Source organism: Chelonia mydas, chromosome 10 (assembly GCF_015237465.2).
Source record: "Chelonia mydas isolate rCheMyd1 chromosome 10, rCheMyd1.pri.v2, whole genome shotgun sequence".
NCBI lineage: Eukaryota > Metazoa > Chordata > Testudines > Cheloniidae > Chelonia > Chelonia mydas.
In genome coordinates, this window is record NC_051250.2 from 13,118,562 (window position 1) to 13,136,139 (window position 17,578).

At 41.4% G+C, this 17,578-nt stretch overlaps 2 protein-coding genes across 5 annotated transcripts in view; one reads left to right on the top strand and one right to left on the bottom strand.

Annotated features, from left to right (window-relative positions):
- GPR146 (G protein-coupled receptor 146) overlaps positions 1-11,053 on the bottom strand; it is a 66,532-nt gene extending 55,479 nt beyond the window's left edge. Inside the window, exon 1 of the mRNA XM_027827679.3 lies at positions 10,448-11,053. The gene's annotated coding sequence lies outside the window, so the exon portion shown is untranslated. The remainder of the gene's footprint in view (positions 1-10,447) is intronic.
- Positions 1-17,578, top strand: part of C10H7orf50 (chromosome 10 C7orf50 homolog) — a 193,823-nt gene that overhangs the window by 135,776 nt on the left and 40,469 nt on the right. The window lies entirely within an intron of this gene.

Consider the following 17,578-nt stretch of genomic DNA (forward strand, 5'->3'; position numbering starts at 1 on the left):
TAACCTGTTACTTGATTTTAACCTCAGTCAACCTGGCACTGCCTCTGGCTTCCAGTAGTATACTGAGCTGAATTAGCTCTTCAGAGATGGAACTTCTCTAAGGGCAAGTGGTGGCAGATGACAGAACCAGAAGCAACGGTCTCAAGTTGCAGTGGGGGAGGTCTAGGTTGGATATTAGGAAGCACTATTTCACTAGGAGGGTGGTGAAGCACTGGAATTGGTTACCTTGGGAGGTGGTGGAATCTCCATCCTTAGAGGTTTTTAAGGCCCAGCTTGACAAAGACTTGGCTGGGATGCTTTAGTTGGGGTTGGTCCTGCTTTGAGCAGGGGGTTGGATTAGATGACCTCCTGAGGTCTCTTCCAACCCTGATTTTCTATGATTCTAAGTCTACATTGGTGTAGCTGCACTGATGCAGCGCTCTCCCGTCGGCATAATTACTCCATCTTGGTGAGAAATGTAAGCTGTGTTGGTGGGAAAGCGTCTCCCACTGACATAGTGCCGGTGTGAACAAAGTGAAACTTGTATTGCTCTGGTGGGGGGAGGTGCTTTTTCACACCCCTAAGTGACATACGTTAAATCGACTTAACTAGTAGTGTAGACCTGCACAAAGTGGGAATGAGATGAGAGGAAAAGCACAAGGGAAAAAGCAAAGGATGGCAACAGATAGTAAATGGAGAACAGAGCAGTTTTAATCACTTTAATCACATTACCCATATACTGTTGTATTTTAGTATATGTAAATATAAAATTATGTCTATTGGGCTCGGTTCTTAATTATATCATATTTTATTAAAATTAAGCCATCAGTGGTATTAAAAAAAAAAACCCTAGATGTGACGGATCAATTTAAAAAAAATTTGCTCACAAAAAATACTTAAGGATTGAAGTTCTACTTTAGTTTAATATATTCATCAGTTTAGTATAATACTGCTCTTCTAAACTGCAGGAAGAGAGGAAGTCTATCAACTAAAAACCTTAGTTTACTTTGGTAATGTTACCCTCTCATAACAAAAGTCAAATTTTCTTTGAATCCAATCATACAGTCTGTTTTTTATTATTAGAGCACTGTAGTTCTCTGCAGTTTAACAACCGTTGTGCTGCTAGCCACCCAAAAGTAGCAAGCAAGAGTATGATTGCTCTCGATAAATATATCAGAGGGATAAATACCACGGAGGGAGAAGAATTATTTAAGCTCAGTACCAATGTGAACACAAAAACAAATGGATATAAACTGGCCATCAGGAAGTTTAGACTTGCAATTAGACGAAAGTTTCTAACCATCAGAGGTGTAAAGTTCTGGAAGAGCCTTCCAAGGGAAGCAGTAGGGGCAAAGACATATCTGGCTTCAAGACTAAGCTTGATAGGTTTATGGAAGGGATGATATGATGGGATAGCCTAATTCTGGCAATTAATTGATCTTCAACTATTAGCAGTAGATATGCCCAGTGGCCTGTGATGGGATGTTAGATGGGGTGGGATCTGTGTTACTACAGAGAATTCTTTCCGGGTGTCTGGCTGGTGAGTCTTGCCCACATGCTCAGGGTTTAGCTGATCGCCATATTTGGGGTCAGGAAGGAATTTTCCTCCAGGGCAGATTGGCAGAGGCCCTGGGGGTTTTTCACCTTCCTCTGCAGCGTGGGGCACGGGTCACTTGCTGGAGGATTCTCTGCACCTTGAAGTCTTTAAACCACGATTTGAGGACTTCAGTAGCTCAAACATAGGTTAGAGGTTTGTTACAGGAGTGGGTGGGTGAGATTCTGTGGCCTGCGTTGTTCAGGAGGTCAGACTAGACAATCATAATGGTCCCTTCTGATCTTAAAGTCTATGATTCTATGAATCCTTTAAAAAAAAACGAACAGAAGTGATTGTTTCTGATGGGTGCTTTCCTTTTGTTTAATCTTCTGACTACATGGAGCAGAAATTGCAAGGGCTGGGGGTGGAGGTTTTATTGATCACAACCCCACTTTAAAATGCAGAAAGCAAGCCAGCATCTTGCCACTACAGAGAGAAATTGAGACAGCTAGAAAAGCTTAGAACTCCACTTGGATTCTAGTTATTTCCCTGGCTGCTAGTGTTTGTGTTTCCTGGATTTGCTTTGCAGTTTTCTTTGGGCAAGATGTCAATGCATTTGCTGAATAGTTAAACCCTGTGATCCAGGAAATAATAGCTCAGGCTGCCAAAGGACATCATCTAAAGGAAGAAAAGAATTGAACAAACAAATCACTTAAGACCAAATAGATATGATCCAGAAATAATTTGTTTGTCTCCTTGGTGTAAGAAGAAATGTTTATGTAATGCTGTTGAAAACGTGAGGTTTATTTGGTATGAAAACTGCTCTAACTTGTGCACTGGTGAGCTGCTCCACTTCCCGTTGGTCCCCTCCCCTCAGACTTCCCAGTGGTGCAGCCCTGCTTCTTTTTTCTCCCTCCCTAGCAGGAAGAGGCAACACATCCCCAGCTACTTGAAGGACAGCTGTGCTAGCGTTACCTTCATAACATCTTCTATTATTTTCCTTTTGGTCCATCTGCTCACTCCCCCGTGACTCTTACCACACCCCTCTTCTGCATCATAGATCCTTCCCCCTTCCTACCGCCTACTAGCTCCATTTCCCCATCCCTCTTACCACCCAGCAGTTCCCAGCTGCTCTCTTCCCCTCTCCTCCCGCCAGCACAAATGCAGATCCCACAAGCACAACGTCTGCTGCCTGCTGACTTCTGATGACATTTGCCCCAACTGTGGAGCTCCTTCCATCCCCACCCTCTCCACCTCCCACACCTGTCTCTACCACCACCTCTACCCCTCTCCTGCCACTATTCCTAACATAACGCCTATCCTCCTCCCTCCCTGCCTTCCTCCCCTTTCTTGCTGTATCTAAAATGCCCTCTCGGTCTCTCAAATTATTTCAGTCATCCACTTTCTGTCTCACTCCCTCTGTCTCTTGGCTTTCACAGAGACCTGAATCCCTTCATCAGACACTGCATGTGCATCTGCCCTCTCTTGTCTCTTGTGGAGGTCTCTCCTTTTCTCACATGCCCCTCCATGGATCAGATGTTGGTGGGGTTATTGGGATTCTTCTCTCCTGTTCCTGCCACTTCTCTATGCCACGTTCCTTGCTAAACAACTCTATTTCTCCAGCTTAATTGAACCCCACACTCACCACCCCAGCTGCCTCATCACCGTCTTTACTCACTCCTTGAACCCTGCTCTCCTTTTACCGCCACTTCTCTTTCTGCGCACGATCTCACCAATTTCTTCCAAGAGTGACAAAATACAGTATGACTTTCACTCTCCCTTGGGCTTGTCTTCAACTACTGCTCCAACTCTCTTCTCCCTTTCCTCTCTAAACTCTTTGAACATGGTGTCAGCAATCACTGTCTGGAGTTCCTCCCCTCCAATTCCATCCGAGACCCTCTCGAATCTAGTTTCTACCCCTTGCACTGCACTGAAACTGCTCTCACCAAAGGCTCTAATATCCTCTTGCTAGTTAAATCTCGGAGCCAGTACTCTATTCCCATCTTCCTTAACCTGCCCCTGCCTTTGCCACTATCAACCATGTCTTGAAATCATGTACTCCCTTCACTTCAGCGACTTTGGCCTCTCCTGGTTCTCCTCCTACCTCTCTAATCACTCTTTCAGTGAGTTCTTTGGAGGATCCCCTTCATCCACGCTCCAACTTTCTCTGTGGGTTACACAGGGCTCTGCGTTTGGTCCCTTTCTATTCTTCCTCTACACCTTATTTCTGGGTAATCTTGTCCACAAACACAAATTCAACTACCATCTGTATGCTGATGACTCACAGATCTACCTCTCTACTCCAGACCTGTCTCCTTCTGTTCAAACTACAGTCTATGCCTGTGTCTGACATCTCCTGTTGGATGTCTAGCCATCAGCTCAAGTACAACATGGCCAAAACAGAACTCCTAATCTTCTCTCCCAAGCCCGCCCCATTACCTCCTTTCTCTGTTAGTGTGGTCAACACCACTATCCTGCCTGTCACTCAGGCCTGTAACCTGGGCGTCATCTTTGACTCGGGCCTCCTTCTAGGTCTTCACATCCATGCTACATCTAACTCTTGCTTATTTTTTCTGCACAGCATACAGCCTTTCTCAGCTTTCATCCACTATCAAGATGTCGACTCTCTTGCCTCTCTCAGCCCATAATGCCAGCCTCCCGCACCCACTGCTTAAATTTTCTAAGAAGCACCTATGTGCTCCCCGCCTCCCCCTCCACCACCGGCCATGCTGCTGCTCATACTTGGGAGGAGCTACCCATAAATATCTGCAAAGTAACCTCCTTCAAGTTCCTCATTAAACTCTGCTGTGATGCCTACAAAAAACTTAACGAAGAATAGGGAGCTGGTGTGCTGAGACCACTGCCTATCATGCTGATCATCTTTGTCTCATTGTTTTCATGTGTTCCTCCATCTTTTTGTCTGTATCCACCTGTTGCGTCTTGTTTAATGCTTTGACTGTAAACTCTCTGGGCACTGACCATCTTTTTCTTCTCTGTTTGTACACAGCCTAGCACAGTGGGGCCCTGGTCCATGACTCCTACATGCTATCACAATGCAAATAATAAGTAATACATAAAATTATTACAATATACATTTCTTCCCCTTGCGTAGTAAGTATTCATTTAGGGATTTGTTTGATACTGTTGCTAGTATGAGCTATGAGTTGAAAGAAAACAAAGGTGTAAAGATTAATTTTCAGAAATAGGATGTTCCAAATTGAAATCAGGACATAACTTCCATACTTGTGAATTAAACAGTTAATATTTATTTTTAAAATTAAAAATGTACTGTAGCGAGGTAGAAGACATTTGAGGATAAAATAAGTTTTAGCATAACTGAAAAAGACTGACTCTTTTTGGTTCTGTGGTTTGTGGGGGGGGTGGTTTTGGTTTTTTGATTTGTTTTTTGTTTTGTCTCTGTTTTTAAAATCCTTTTTATGCTAGTTGCGTTTAAAATGATCTGTTTCAGAGGCATTAGACTGGCAAGATGGATGATAGATGGACTATCTTTTATTGGACCAACTTCTGTTGGTGAAAGAGACAAGCTTTCGAGTTACACAGAGCTCTTCTTCCAATAAAAGATACTAACTCACCGACTTTGTCTCTCTAATGTCCTGGGATCCACACGGCTATAACAACACTGCAAACTACTTCATTATGTCTGTTGAAAGGCAAACAAGTTTTATTGAGTATTTTTACTAAACAGTCGACAGGTTTTAATTTGGGGTCTTAAATCATAATTGGTTTTCAATTTTCTGCTTTGCCTCACAGAAACATAATGAAGGTACACCTGATGCTATGAAAAACAGATGTCATTTTAGTGTTCTAGTACTATATAGTAAACGTGGAGAGTTTTCAGGTTAGTGTCACAGACAGTTATCAGAGAGCTAGCAAGAGCAGAAAACATGGAAAGACTTAATAGAGAAATTTGGTATTTTGGGAACAGATTACTCTTTAATTCCAATGCATTTCAAATACAGAATAAAATGGATATATTTTTCCTGAGGACCTTCAAGGAGGCCTTCTCTTATAGCTTATGAGTGCCCTACAGAAGTACATAATCTGTTCAAATTCTATATGAAGATAACTCAATTCTTCTATTACTGTCCTGATGTTTTTAAAGCAGTTTCATATGAAGGTTCCTCAAAGAGAAACCTCTTTTATCATGGAAGAAGGCAGGAATTGTACCTCTGTTCTGAGATGGAGCTTTTACTCAGGTCCTGAAATGTCTAGGAATCTCTTTTTGAAACCAATGCAGCCTAGTATTCAGTCTACATTAGCTATAGAGTTGCCACCAATCATTCTTTTAATAAGATGTAACCATTTGGAGTTGATAATTTTGGACTGGATGAGAGAGTAACAGATCCAGAGGAAGCTAGAAAATCTAAGAAAGTTTAGTATAGACTCTTAGAAATCTTGCTCAGTGCATGAGCCATAAGCAGAAGTTTTTGCTGTGTTTGTTTTCTTGAGTTTAAATTTCCAAGGTCTCAGGTGTGCTTACAAGGTTCCCATTGAAATCCATGGAAACCACATACATTTGAGCACAGAACGCGTCCACAGAAAAATTAGCAGAGAGAGGCTGAATCACTTGTATCCAGTTATTATTAGACATATTCAAAGTCAAATGTAAATGCTGGAACATGGTCCCACAGTAGTTCCTTGTTTTGATTAAAATTGGCCCCCAATTCTCCATCTCCCTGGACCACAGGCAGGCATTTATCCTGTTGTAAAGCGTGTGCAAGGTGAGTATGGTAGTTCTGAATGGTACAGTTCACAATGGTAGGATTTTTTGCAAAGCTTGCACTGGTCTGAATGTGCTGGGCAATGGACAATTGTGTCCACAGTATTCTAGCTATTACTGTGAGAATTTACATCAGAGATGTAGAATAGTGAATTGGGAGGTTATAGAACAAGTTAATTGTGCGAAAAAATAAATTCCCATAATGTAAAATTGCCCACAGTATTTGGGTTTTTTTGTCCATTTTGGTTTTTTGTCTGATATTTGAGCTATGGCAAATAGAAGTACATATAAGTATAGTAATTATAAGGAATAAATGATAGAATATTTCAACAGTTATTTAAAGGTCCCTACTAAATCAAATTATAGAGGTCCTGGTTCTCTCAAATTAGTAATTTGTCACTCTGCAATTAGGTAATCCTTTCTCTTAATTTAGGTGGAAGGATGTACAGTTAGAGAGATAAAGGTAGAAAATGAATCCCAGAACACTAATTTCTCCTAGTTACATATTCTGTTGAATTCTGGAGCTGAGACTAATGATGACAGATTAATAATTAAGTAGATACTTTTTTAAAAGTATGCAAAAATGCGAAACTCATTACCTTTTACAACAACAATTCATTTCTTCCTAAGTGAAATATCGGGACTCTGTATACAGCAGTTGCAGAAACCTATCTTGCCTAGAGAAAACTGTCCATCATCTTTCATTTAATAATTACAGTCTCATGCCTTCATTAACTTTTCAGTATGTAGAAGAAAACTGTGCCCTTTCTAACCATTTTTTATTACAGCTTGTCTGTATATTGAAATAAATAAATTACAGAAAACCAATCAGTTCGAATCCCTCCGCTGTGTAATGACATCACTGGACAAACTGAAAGTGCTCAGTTGAATCCATCTCATGCCATCAGCATGAACCACCAGTATAAGTAGGAGGGCACAGATCCTCAAAGGTATTTCAGTGTCTCCCATTCAAATCAATGCGAACTAGATGCCTGAATACCTTGGAGGATCTGGGCCAAGATGTCCAGAAGTTTTATGATATTCAAGAAGTGGTGGATCATGTTAATCTGAAAGAGTCTAAAACATTCTTTCTCCACTCAGTATAGACAGATATTATGTTTCAGCCAAGTCTGTTTACCTAGCTCTTTAAATGGGTAGGTAATTACTGCGGTGGTTCATGTCTATGCTACCATCCTTCTGTCGGTGGTGCATGTCCTCACCAGGAGCATTTCCACTGACAGCAGAGGGGCAGTGTGGGAGGCTGAGAACCCAGGCTCTCAACTCCGTTTGCAGCTCCCTGCCGGGAGCCCAGTTGACCCCCAGACTCCCCATTCCCTGCTAGCAGCATGGCAGCCACCTGGGCTCTTGGCTCCCCACCAGGAACTCAGCAGCCACCCGGGCTCCCGGCAGCTGCCTGGCTCCGAGCGGGGTGCCAGGACCTTGGGGGCAGCCCGGTTCAGAGAGGGGAGCCCTGGGGGCAGCCAGGCTCTCACTGGAGCCCCCCACCCGCCCAGGAATGACAGCCGAGCTGTGAGCAAGAATGACAGTCAACAGCCAATGTAAGTAACCCACAGTGTCTACATGGACACTTCGTCACCCTAACTACACTGACATAAGCCCTACACCTCTCGTGAAGGTGGAGTTATGATGTCGGTGTAGTAGGGTGCAAGGCTGTAGTGTGTACACTGACATAATTAGGTCAACATAAGCTGCCTTATGTCAACCTAACTCAATAGTGTAGAGCAGGCCTTAGACTTTTCGGAGAGCTAGAGGCCATTTCTTTTCCTTCTACTTAAGAGAAGAGTGGTGAGGGGTATGTGAAATTCACCTCAAACAGAAGGCTGACACAAGCCACTTGTATTACTTAAGCCCTATTTTGAAGGCTTAGGTGGGACTTACGTGGCATATAGGCCCCTCTGCATATTTGCTGTAAGAGTAGTAGAAAAAGTGGTAGTTCACTTGTTGTGGGAGTGACTGCCAACATCCCCTAACCTTAGGTTTTGTCATTTGCTCAGGGTGGCCTACAGAGGCAAAGGACAAGACAAAGGAAAGCATATTTGGATGAGTGGTTAGGGGAAAGAGTGGAATCTGGGGTAGCTGGGCAGATGTCAAAAGCTAGCAGTATTGTCACTATCATGAATTGTATGTAACCTTGTTCTTTTATTTTTAATGGATGTCACTTAATTATACGTTGACCAGCTGCTCTGCCAAGTATCTTTTTTTTTTTTTGTATACAGTGCTGAAGATTGGAACAATGAAAATAATTTTTAAAATGTGTTGCTACCTCAGTAATTATTACCTCAGCTATTTCCAACATTTGATTGAAAAAATATGTGCTTTAAAAACATTTAAATAGATACTTGTGCAAAAATAACAGCTCCTCAGTTCAGTTCTAGAGACTTTAACCAAATTCTGTTATTAGTCTGGTAACTTGCAAGATTGAATGTCTTTTGTATTTCCATGTAATGGAAACAGTGAAGTGGCCATAAGAGACCAGATTTCCAAAGCAGGAACAATGGATGCACCTGCACAATGTGCGTGCACCTGTTGCACCAACAAAATCCCACAGCTCTGCAAGCAAAGCAGATAATAGCACACCTAGCTACTAATCTGCACATATAGTTACTTCATTTGAATGCAAAAATATGACTGTACAAATGACCGGGACCTAAACCTGACCTAACTTTGTCTTAAGAAATCGTCCTTCAAGGTGGATAGTCAAACATTTGTATTTTTAAGAAGATTATAAAAGATAATTTAGAATGTCATACAGCTCTTTAAAACTGTCACCAGTGTAATTTTCTTAGCTTAATAAAATTAACCAAAAGAATTTTAAAAAACAAACTTTCAATTTTCACTTGCTTCCAACAGTTAGAGTGAGCTTCTTCCCATCATGTAGTATTGCTTAAAATTCATCCCTGACATAAATGAGGTTCCCTGCTTTGAAAGCGTGTTTTAAGGCACCCAGGGATGAATTCAGCCAGCTGGAGCACAAGTGCGGAGGCACAGAAAGTCTCTTCTTCCCATCCTCCACCCCTACACTCATTCAGGCATGCTCCCTCTATAACGTACAGGATTGTGCTGGGAGGTGCGGATACTTATTGCACCAGCCCACACGACACATTCCTCAGGGGACTTTAGAGGAACCCAGTTCCTCCCCCATCCCACCTGCAGTAAGTCAGCATATATGTTGCTGTCACCAGCAAGTGCTAGCCAGCATACAGGGCATGTATGGTGGTCTTGCTCAAATACCCCCACAATAAGGCACTCTGGCTCTCCTGCGCTTGCTGGAACACTATGAAAGAAGCTGCACACTCAGTATTTTTGCTCATCCTTGCTGTGGTCAGGATCGATCTGTTATCATAGTCTCATTAATCTAAATGAAAATTTTATTTAAAATTACTGAAATCTTGTAGAAGGATTTGCTGCATTAGTAATCTATCTGTACCACTTTCTGCTAGTATCTCCCTGTGAAACGTTCTGTCAATTATTATGGCTGAATGTTTAAGTGGTGAATGTACTTATGTAACATTTTTCAAACAATATACCAACCCAAAAAAAAAAAAGCCACCTTGGGTGTAATAATAAATGATTTAGAAATGCCTTTAAGAGATACCTTATATGTACACTTTGATGTCAGTTGAGACTAACCAACATATATACAATTTGCTATAATTTATGTTTTAAATCAGCGCACAGAACTCAGTTTAGGCATGTAGTGTAGCTGCTATGGTGATTAAGTGCTCTGTAAAATAAGTCAAACAAATACATATCTACCATAATAGAGCTTCATTCCTGGCAGTTTCTCAAATTCAGTTCAGTTTTAGCTTGTGGTTTCTGTAGTGTTCCATAATTAAAATAGCAAACAGACTTCCGAGAGCATGGAACACGGAGTGGGTGGAGTTGCGTAATGGCCTGATTGTACCTTGTCAATAAACAAAACTAAACAAAAAAACCCAAGGAAATATATTCTGTGGATATTTGATAATTCTCTGTGAAGGTCAGTGACCTAGCAGAATTTTAAAATGGTATAAATCATATTGCTTAAATAGTATGTAACTTTAAATATTCAGTCCTCAAAGAGTTGAGTTAACAAGAAAACACTTAAAACTTTTTATAGAAACTACAGTGGAAATGTGCATTGCTGATTTCAAACTTGAGAGACCGAATCATTAAAAACAGCTCCAACTTACCCTCTATTTTCCTTGTGATCCTGTCTTTTGCGTTGAGCATGTATTTTTATAAGTTTCAGCTGCTTTAGACTGTGTATTGTACTGGTCTTACTCTTTTGAATGCAGTTTCAGAAGCTTTCACAGCAGTGGTTGACGTTCTATCCAGTGAGTGTACTTTTTGCTGAATAAGATTCCATTTTTTCTTTTCTCTTTCACCACTTAACATCCTTTCACTGTAAAATTCATCCCTTTTCTGAAGTGTAGGATGATGCACTTGTCTGTAGAAGTTCTTCCAGGCAGGATTCAAATTAAAAACAACCCTTTCATTTTCTGAACTCCGTAAGAGAGCAGAGGGAGCACAGAAAGCTGAAGGAAAATTAAAACACTGTCTTCCCCCCACCCCCTCAAAATCTTCTGAATGCTGAAAATGAAGTAGTTTGTCTTGGTGTTCAAAGTTTAACTTTAGGAAGACGGAGAAAGTGGAAAGCAAACTGAATGCTGTAGTAGAGATTTCTCTCTTCCCCCACTGGGCCCCATGCCGACTGTTTTTATTGATTTCAATCACTGGAGGCTAGCTAGCTCTCAGAAGAAACACTGTGTAATGTGTTCTTTCCTGGCTTTCATTAAAGAAACTCAATGCAGTGTGGTCACGCTGCCGAGCTTGCCTGGCAACTTGCCTACTCTCTGTGGTACTTCTTTCATTGGAGGAGACCAAGCTCTTGTTTTCTTCTCCAGCAAGAACTTCAAAACATCTTATTCTCTGTTTCTACCTTTCCTAAGTCTGAAGCTGTTCAATATTTGGGGTAATTTTATTTGCACCCTTAAAGAGATAACTTTGTTGAAGATGATGCAAGTGCTGAATACTATGTTGTTTATTCAAATGTTTCCATAACAATCTCAGGCTCCTTTTATTAAAAACCATTCTGTTAATTTATTTCTTTTGGGGGGCGGCTAGCAGAGGATGGAGTAATTTTACAAATCTGAGTACCAAATAAACGGGTAAAAATGTTTTTCTGACCTTGTTCTGTCTTCTGCTGCATTGCCATTTAATCAGAATGAGCTGGTTTAATTAAGCAAACCATGGTAAGGGAATAAGTAAAATAGTACTGCAGATATGTACAGATTCCTGTCAGTGCCATAGTTACAGGCTAAGCAAAGCTGCATTCGCAAGACTGCTTGTTGTTGTTCCTTAGGCCTGTGTTGTGTTCAGAATAATGACACTGCAGTATGACTGATAGAAGTTGAGAAATAAAATACTAATTCATATTTCAGAACGTGATCAGTTTCAGTACAGATCACTTTAAAGGAACATACATTCTAGTGGAATTTAATTGACATAATAGTTTCTGCAAATATTTTTCTCCCATGTGCACTTAAACTCTTCTGTTTAATTTAAATTTACTAAATTTTTTTCTTATTCAGCATTTCTTATTGATAACATTTTGTGTACTCTTCAGAAACATGTATGCAGATATATGAAATAGTTAAAGCTTTTAATTGGCTATGTTTTGATGCCAGTGAAATTGCATGCCTGCTGAATTCAATTTTAGTTGCAAATGATACCTGCCTGTTGTGTATGAGAGATACAGAAGATACTGTATATCTCTGTGTATGTACGCATGCACTTTTTCTCCCTTCACGTATACAGTAGCTGAAGGAATCCTTTCCTGGATCAGAAAGATACAAAAGCTTGTTCTTATTTAAATCTGGCTTTATGCAGCACTTATTTGAGGTTTTTCTGCCTGAATTGCATCTATAGAAACCTTTCCAAATCAAGTTAATGTAATTTCATCCCAGTGTTTCTGTTGCCAAGAGTTGTAAGATTGTACGAACAATTTAGCTTTTATGAAAATTATTTTTAAAGAAACAACAGTTAATTTCTTTGTACAATGTATCACTTTAAAAATATTTTTTCTTTTGTCCAGATAGTGTTTGTACATTTTTTAAAATATTTATTGGATTCTAAGAATATTATTACGGGCCTAAAAATCGAATAAAAATCAATTTTCTTTATAAAGTAAATGTCCATCTGTTGAAAGGCGTATATTGTGGGGGGGGGAAGGGGGAGGCTACTTTGATTTCAAGTCTGCTCTCTGTATCTTCCTGAAACTTAAAATGCTATTTATGTTCATACTTTCTCTGTTGATAATGTGGTGACCTACAGAAAATGGTTTAAAGAAGTTTGTAAGATTGTGAGGTTTTTTACATAGTCTCTGTAGTTATAGTTACAGTGTAATTGTCTGGCAAAACCTCAATTAATAAATCATCTATCAACCTTTTCATTATTAACCTTGCTTTTGAGAGTTGTATAACATTGGTCTGGTTCTTTGCATCTGTTAAATTATATTTTTAGGTGCTGGAATGTTTTAGCTGGAAAATGGCCACAGATCTGTCAGTGTTTGGTGTTTTGAGTGTGGGGGAAGACACTGAATGTTTTAGCTACTCTGACTTTAAAATTGGGTGGCAAAAGACTTCATTTTAAAATGAAATTAATCATATTTTTGGTCTCTTGTGTGAACAAGCCCCTTTTGGCATCACTGTTTAAAAATAATGGGAAAAACTCTGATTAAAACCGAAGACCAAGGCAGTATAATGCTTCTGCTAGGAGCAAAGTGGGAGTCTTTTCTCATCTTCCTCTTTGGGGAAATCTGTTGTGTCCTCAGTATATTTATCGCTGTTGTTCATGTTAAGATTGTTCATCTGAACTTTTGTTGGTGCTTCCTTTAACTCTGTCATGTCTCTTCATCCTTGCCCATGGGCTTCCATTCCCTTGTTGTCTTCTGTGTGCTAGCAGAAAAGGATGCAACTTTTGTGGAGCTGGATCCACCTGCATCAATGGTGAATTTGGCTTCCTCCCTTTTTCATGCCATTTTGTGGTGCTCTTTCTTGTCTTTAGCATTGTGTGTCTGGTGTGTCTCATTTGTGTTGCTCCTCATCCTCTGTTCCTCCCCATTCTTTGTAATCACTTCCAGTTCTGTAAGGGTCACTGAACTGCAATCAGTGGGCCACAAGTAGTTCTCCTACATTCCTAATGGCCTAATGTGGCCTCGACACAGTACTCTGCAGCAGTAGAAATCTGTATGTTCTTGGCCATGATGCAGCAGCTAAATGTGCAGCCATTTGGCTCTGTTTGTGCTTGTTGTTGCCAGGGGTTGACAAGGACATCGCATAGAATGGGTTGGCAAGCAGAATAAGTAACAAAGAACACAGACTCAAGACAGTTGTGACCCAGAGCCTAATTTGTAATAACTGGGAAGCCCGTATGAATAAAAAATTAGGTTCCCCTGCCACAGTCTTTTCTTCAGAGATCACAAGTTTAATAAACTCCATTTTGTTGCCATCACACAACAGTGACAGTGTAAAGGTGGGAATCCTGAAGCAGGTGAGCGAGGATCATGGGCCTTTAGAATAATGTCCTGAGTATTATCTAAGTGTCAGGTGGCCTGAGATTTAGATTAATGGTCATTCTGGAAAGCAGGTAATGAGAAAAAAATCTAGTTAAAAACAAAACCACTTTCAGTTTGCCATGTAGTCCAGTACAGTCTCTTGTACCTAAAACCATATGTTCAGCTAATCTTAAAATGCACCCTCTCCTTTATACTATGGAAGTATGAGGAACAAAACTGTAACCTACCATACATCTTTTTGCCGGTTATTCTTCAAATATATATTTCTTGTTATGGGGAGACAGGACAAAATTAATCATAGTTGTAGCCTTATAATAATTGCATTGAGTTTACTGTATTATATTCATCTTACTGGCCAGGTCTTCCAGCCATTAGTTTTTGATGGAAGTGTAACTGGGCTCTGGAGTGATGGGCATATGAACAGCAACCACTTCAACTTCCTTCTGCTTTACAGCTGTAAATCTGCGGTTGTTCCTGTTGACACAGTTTTTTATTCAACGCCTAAATAGCCACTATGAGCATATAACTCTTCAAGTCTTAACATTGTTTCCTTTTCATTTCTGAGTGCAGTTTAAGGTGCTGGTGATAATCGTTGAAGCGCTAAACGATCTGCCATCTGGCTGTTGGATAGATTGTATGGTGGGGTTTTAGCTGAGATCTACTAGGAGGCTCTTGTTGTTGGTTCCTGGTTTTATACACTCTCATAAGCAGCAGGGCTTCCTCAGCTGAGGACTTTTGAAACTGATTCTCCCTGACAGACCACTACAGCCCAAGTCTGACTAGCTTGAGCATAGGATGGAAAGTTATACCAAATAGGAAACATTCATGTATGATTTTAATGTTTTTCTCTCTTTGTTATTTTTGGTGAGAGGAAGTGGTTTAATGCCAACCCTTGTATTTTATGTGATTTGCTGAGTTCCAAGCTGCTGTTACACTGGGTACTGTGGCACGAACAGTGTACTGTGTGAGTTTCTCCACACTGCCCAACCAGTGTTCCTCAGTGGTGTCCTGAAACAGCAGAAGGCAAACTTTTTGGCCGGAGGGCCGCATTGGGTTTCAAAAATTGTATGGAGGGCCGGTTAGGGGAGGGGGGCGTGGCCCGTCCTCCCCATCAAACCCCCCCCCCCCCCGTTTCTCGCCCCCTGACAGCCCCCTCCGCCCCCAGGACTCCTGCCCCATCCAACCCCCCCTGTTCTCTGACGGCCCCCCTGGGACTCCTGCCCATCCAACCACCCCTTCTCTCTGTCCCCTGACCGCCCCCGGAACCCCTGTCCCTGACTGCCCCCTGCTGCCCCATCCACCCCCCCCTCCTTCTTGACTGCCCCCTGGGACTCCTGCTCCCATTCAACCCCCCTGTTCCCCGTGCTCTGACTGCCCTGGCCCCAGCCACCCTCCCACCCCCTGACCACCCCGCAGCCAACCCCCCCAAACTCCCCTGCCCTCTATCTAACCCGCCCTGCTCCCCGCCCCCTTACCGCGTAGCACAGAGCACCAGGTCAGGCCAGGCTCTGCAGCTGCACTGCCCCAGAAGCTCGCAGCCCCGCCACACCACATGGAGCAGCAGTGCAGTGAGGGAACAGTGGGGGAGGGCCTGGGGCCAGGCAGGGGGGTCCCACGGGCTGTAGTTTGCCCACCTCTGTCCTAGAAGGACCATCTCTGTGAGGGTGATGGTATTTTACTGTCTCTTTGCCCATTCAATCCTTAGCCTGTCTTCTTAGTCAGCCAATAAGGATGCCAATTATAATGTAACTATCTGTCAGCTAGGAACTAAACTGAAACCACTCATTCTCTTATCAAAGCCTATTCAATAGCTGTCTTTGTGTAGGGCCTTTTGGTTGTTACAGACCTGTTTCAAATTATAAGCCATGACTTAGAGATATATTGTTCCATCTTGTATTATCGGTGTGCAGAGCTAGATAGTCCCTTACCATTTTATGGTTTCCTTATATATACACAATGTTTTCATTTTCACCAACAAAGTTTATATTGCTATCATGTTTTGTAGATTGAAGCAGTTTCTGAAAGAGTGTGACTGAATTAGGAGAGAGTACATATTAGCCAAACTCTCCATGCTGATTTTTATATTGATAGTATTATCCCAGTGCATAATTTTTGAAATCTTTTTTTTACTAAAGTATTGTTATCTGGAAATATTTTATAGTGATATATAGGAATCACTTTGCCCACCATTGAAATGTAGCCACCTCTGGAGTGAAACAAGTGCAACACCATTAAACAATTTAAGAGAAGAAATGAAGAAATAGAGACAACTGCATGTAATTGCAAATGCAAGGGGCGTTTTAAGTTTCAATAGACAGAAAGTAGTTACCCAAATAGGAATTTGGTGAAGACATCAGAGCTAGCATCCCTCCTTACTCTTGCAGAAAGTGACCTGGCTCTTCAATGAGCACAAGTGGTTAGGAATTTTTTGTCTGTCTTATTTAAAATATGGCCCACCTGGTGGCAAAAGCCCCTTAACAGCTTGTCAGGGCATTAGTTGAGGACAAACTCCAAGTTGAAGAGTGTCACATCCTTTATCACAAAATCCACTGGGTTTTCTCCAGATGTCTTTTTTTCAAGCGCTAACATAGCCTGACTTTGTTTAGACTGAGACCTAAGGAGTTCACAAACCAAGGTGGCGTAATAGCTAGGAGCAGGCTTTGCAAATAAGCAATGTATTGCACACGTTTTAAATTTATCACCTCAACAAACAAATGTATCACATGCTCATATGTGGATTTACATTATTATTATTATTAATTATATTTTTTTTAAAAAGCACAACAAATTACCATGTCACCTTACAAAGGTGGAAAAAGATAACTTGAAACATTTATAATCTAAATAAAACAAGTGAAATCATGATTTATTTTTGTTGTTGTTCTTTAAATAAAGATGCGACCACACCAAAACTCTGCATCTGAACCACTCCTCAAACTTTGAGGAACCTGGATTCAAATCCAAGCTTCATGCAGAATTTATGTCTACACTAGAGAGTTTACAGTGACACAGTTGTATCCATGCAGCTGTGCCACTGTAAGATCACTTGTGTAGCCGCTCTATGCCAACGGGAGAGAGCTCGCTCATTGATAAAATTAAACCACCCCCACCGAGCAGCGAGAGACGTAGCACTGTGCACACGACTGCTTATGCCTGTGTAATGTGTGTTGCTCAAGGGGATGGAATATTCACACCACTGAGCAACATAAGTTTTGCCAACATAAATGGTAGTGTAGACAATAGTCCAAGTCTCTGTATGTCAGGGAGACTCCCATTTGCAACCAAAAAACTCCCGACTTAATAATATTTTCTCCCATATAAAAACTACATTACCCAGAATGCTTTGTGTCAGCCACACATGCGCATCAGCCCTGCCCCAAATCAGTGAGAGAGACTGATGTGCATGTGTGGGTGATGCCCAAGATTCTTGTATTGTAGGTGACCTCTGCTCTGCTTCTGCTTATGATAATGAGGGAGGAGGGAGAATTGAAATGTGGGGCCTTGGCAGTGTCACAGAGCCTGGACAGCATGAGGCAGAGGCAGGTCCAAGGTTGGGGGCAGGTGATTATTTCAGGGAGGGGGTCATGACTCATTCTTCCCTGGGCCTTGGCTGCAGCAAGGAAGGAGTGGATGGGGGTGTTCAGGGACAGATGAACAGCTCCAACCACTCTGTCTTGTTGAGATCAGTTTAGTCTCTGAAAGCACCATATTAGGGAGATGAGTCAGAGTAAATTTGGATGATATG